This window comes from Tamandua tetradactyla, chromosome 9, assembly GCF_023851605.1.
Source record: "Tamandua tetradactyla isolate mTamTet1 chromosome 9, mTamTet1.pri, whole genome shotgun sequence".
Taxonomy (NCBI): Eukaryota; Metazoa; Chordata; class Mammalia; order Pilosa; family Myrmecophagidae; genus Tamandua; species Tamandua tetradactyla.
This window is the reverse complement of record NC_135335.1, coordinates 93,741,113-93,745,617: the sequence shown is the minus strand read 5'-3', so window position 1 is coordinate 93,745,617 and position 4,505 is coordinate 93,741,113. Positions and strand designations below refer to the sequence as shown.

Genomic DNA, 4,505 nt, shown 5'->3' with positions numbered 1-4,505 from the left:
ACATTTTTAAGACCTTACTTCGGAAGAAACCAAGGAGAAAGCAAATTGGAAGGTGCAACTTCATCTTTGTTTTCAAGTAAATAGTCTTAATTTTTCTTCTTATATAAAAAGTTTATATCAGTTTATTATAAATATATCTAAATCATTAATTTTTGCAGTTTTCAGGTAAAGTCCAGCACTTTGTTTATACAAAGTCTATGAGAAGAGGTCAGAAAAGACATCTTCTATTCAAATTCTTGGCACAATCCCTTGCTTCTAAGAGCACAGCATGTCTGGACATGCCACCAGTATCTGTAATGGAAGTTAGTTTCAAAAATCGGGAGATTTTGCCTGCAGTCATATATTCTTTAAATCTTGTTTATTAGTAAAAATCGGCAATCCAGTTTTTCTTAGTTCCTTAAGCACTAGCATTTTATCCAGTTCTTCTCTAGTTACAGGAATCCTTCCTCTGTCTGTACTGTCCACAACAACTACTACAAATTCAATGTTAGTCTAATAAGTATTCCAGGAAGAAAGAAGAGATTGCTGGCCACCAATATCCCACATTAGGAAATGTATATATTAACAGGTATATCTTTTACCTTACTTCCTATTGCAGGGGATGTTTGTACAATTTCATTCATAGAAAATTAGTAAGGATGGTCATTTTCCTTGCATTATCCAGCCCAATAATGATTACTTTGTGCTCCTGTTGATTAAACAATCTCCATATCCTGGTGAATATGCAGCCGACCTCCCGGCCTGGCTGCTCCAGGCTCAGGCTGAGGGGCAGGAGACAGATCAGACAAAGCCCCTGCCTCTGCTTCTACTGCTTGCCTGCTTGCAGGGCCGCTTCCCCCAAACGGGAGAGAGATCAAAGACCGGGCTGCCTGCCACCACGAGGCCCTGCGGCCGCCTACGCGGCACTAGCCTGGCTTGCAGACAGCGCGGCCAGTTGTCTACTATATTTTTGGGTTTTTTTAAAAAACTTATTTAGCGGTAATTATAGTCTCACATGCGTTTCTGAAAAATAATGCAGAGAGACATTGTACAGCCTTCACCTAGTTTCCCCCAATGGTAGTATCTTGCATAACTAGAATACCATATCACAACCAGGAAATTAAAATGCGTACAACCCACCAGCCTTAGTTTGTAATGCACTCGGTTGTGTGGGTGCATGTGTGTACTAGTTTTATGCAGCTTTATTTTATTCATGAGACCACCACTACAGTCACAGTATAGAAGACTTGTATCACAATCCTCATGCCACACTTCCATAGCCATACCTACTTCCCTCTTATGGTGGCCCAGGGCCCAGGCCCCCTCCTAACCAGCAAGTAACAAACCTGCTTTAGCCAAGAACAAAGGTGAAGAAAGTAAACAATCTTCCCGGAGAGGGAGGAATGTAACCATGGATGTGAAAATGGCATTTATTGTATCTTAGTCTTAAACACTCATCGTAGTCAACATCAGGTTTTAGGCCCTTTAGTGGTTATACTGGAGACCCGATATCCTCATACTATATGGACTGTCCTTGTTCTAAAATCACATATTATCCTCCCAGGTCTCCTATTCCTCATGGAATGCTAATCCTCTCCTGTTCATAAGCCTTAATAAATCTATATCTCCTTCTGTGCCTGGTGTGTTTTTGGTCTAGCAACACATCTGTCTATGCTCTGTACAAACTTGTTCTGGACCCCAAACAACTCTTAATCCCACCCTCTCCTTAACCTTTGGCAACCATTAATTTGTCTGCCATTTTTAAAATTTTTTCATTTCAAGAATGTTACATCAATAGAATAAGTATATATTTTTGAGATTTTTTTTTTTTCACTTAGCATTCCTTTGAGATACATCCAAGCTTTAGTATCAGTAATGTTCCTTTTTACTGCTAGATAGTATTCCGTGGTATGGATCTACCACAGTTCAACCATTTACATGTTGAAAGATATCTGGATTGTTTCCAGTTTGGGGCTATAACACACAAAGCTACTATAAACATTCATGTACAGTTTTTGTGTGAACAGAAGTTTTCATTTTTCTGGATAAGTGCCAGAAGTGCAGTTGTTGGGTCATATGGCAGTTACATGCTGAGTTTTTTCCCTTAACTTTTTTTTTTTTTAACATTTTTTATTGTGAACTATAACACATATACAAAAAAAGCAATAAATTTCAAAGTACATTGTGACAGGAGTTATAGAACAGATTTCAGAGTTTGGTATATGTCACAGTTCCACAATTTTAGGTTTTTTCCTTCTAGCTTCTCCAAGACACTGGAGACTGAAAGAAATATCAATATAATGATACAGCAGTCATACTTACTTGTTAAATCCTTTCTTCTCCTTTATAACTCCTTCTTCTCCTTTGATCCTTTTTCCAATCTTTAGGGGTATTTGGGCTATGCCCATTATAATTTTGTCATGTTGGAAAGGTATAGATAATATGGGATAGGGGGCTGGAATTAGTTGATGTTCTTGGAGAGGCTGGCACCTCTGGATTTCAGGATTTATCTGGCCTAGAAACTTATCTGGAGGTTGTAGGTTTCTGGAAAATAATCTCAATGTGTGAAAGCTTTGTAGAATCTCAGATAAGGCCCTACATATTCTTTAGGGTTAAGAGGAATGGTTTTGATTGGGGTTTGGAAAAACATGGTAATTAGCAATATCTAGCTGCAGCTAGCATAAAGTAGCCTCCTTAAATCTATTTGAACTCTCTTAGCCACTGTTATCTTATTTTGTTACATTTTCCCCCTTTTTGGTCAGGAAGACATTGTTTACCCCACATGCCAGAGTATTACCAGACAAAAACTGTAGATTATTTTGCCCGACGTGCTCAATAACCAATTCCTGAGACACTGGGGTTTCAAAAAGAGAAAGAATTTATTACTACGCATGCAGTAGGAGAGCAGATGGCCCAGAGGCCCAAAATCTGCCTCCCCAAACTGCAGTAATTCAGATGGTTTTATTAGAGAAAAGATGGGCAGTGTTTAGGATAATGAGCACAGTGGCCCTAGCTGAAAGAATTAGAAGTAATCTGATTATTGAGCATGTGCAGATTGACTACATGCTTAGTCACAGAATGTATGAAAGAAAATGGCAGAATGAGGTATAGGTGACTTTGTTAAGGTCTAATCTACTATATATGTCCAGTGGGCCCACTTTGGTTAGATCCAGTCTTGGTCATCAAGATAACTTTCGATTTGGGGTGGGTTAGTTATGGGTTGACCCAAGACCATTCATTAACAAACATTAGGGTCTATCTTCAGTGATTACAAGACTCTAAAGTTGAAAAACTGGATAACTGGGTACGAATGAAGATTAGTCACAAGGTTTTTACAATCACAGGGGCAGAAGATAAGGGCTATACAATCATTATCAGAGATCAAGACAGCTGGATTACAATTTAGAGACTTCAGGAATTTCCCTCTGTCTACTCCAATATACCAGAAAGCAAAAAGGAATATCTACATAATGATTCAGTAATCAAAATCATCCCTGATTTCTCAGTTACAAGAGCCATGCTCATCCCTGGGACTTAGTCCCAGGTTGCCAGGGAGACTTTTGTCCCTGGATGTCATGTCCCACATGGCGGGGGGGGGGGGGGGTAAGGTAAGAGTTGGACATAGAGAGAGAGAGATCACATCTGAGCTACAGAAGAGGTTTTCTGGAAGTAACTCTTAGGCATACCTATAGGTAGGCTTAGCTTCTCTGCTATAGAAACAGGCTTCATAAGAGCAAGCCTCAAGATCAAGGGCTTGGCCTATTGACTTGGGAGTCCCTAATGTTTGAGAACAGTATCAGGGTTTTCCCCAGTGATAAAGCTTAATAGTTCTGTATTTATTCTCCCTTCCCTCAAGGGACATTGCCACTTTTTAATTATCTGCTCAACATACTCTGGGTATATCCAGGTATTACATTAAGCTATACAGAATTACAAGCCCTCATTCCCATTCTGGGCTCCATGTGTCTGGGTTGTTTAAACGAACTATTCGGACAGGCTGAGTTAGATTATGTGCTACAGAAAATTTGGGTTTTGGACAACCTAAACATCTTTTCCTTTGGTCTCATAACAGTAGGTGAAATTCTAAAATACTGACAGTGTCATCTTTACCCCTGTGTTCTCATTTACCTTAGTCCCAATCCGATCAGCTTCGTTCTTCTCTCTAATTGAAGCTTGACCTCTTTTTTTTTTTTAGTTTCTTTAACTGTTGTTGTATGTCAGAAATGCTGACTTTCAAAGCCGCAGAACTCCAACTCTGAGTCTTAGGTGTCACACAGGTAGCCAAAGTTCTAGGGAGATACTAGGTTATACTAATAATATGTAGCACAGCATCTTAAAATCTAGAAATAACATTAACAGCTCTGGACTAAATGTGACTGCTATAAGAGCTTACAATCTAGACCCCAATTTTCTTATACGTGTTTTTAAAAAAAAGATCATACAACATTTGTTCTTTTGTTTCTGGCTTATTTTGTACCACATAATATCCCCAGGGTTCATCCACCTTGATGCATGCCTGACAACTT

General features: G+C 39.1%; 1 pseudogene; it reads right to left on the bottom strand.

Annotated features, from left to right (window-relative positions):
- Positions 1-224: 224 nt before the first annotated feature.
- Positions 225-623, bottom strand: LOC143645757 (ADP-ribosylation factor-like protein 5A pseudogene; annotated as a pseudogene).
- Positions 624-4,505: the final 3,882 nt, after the last annotated feature.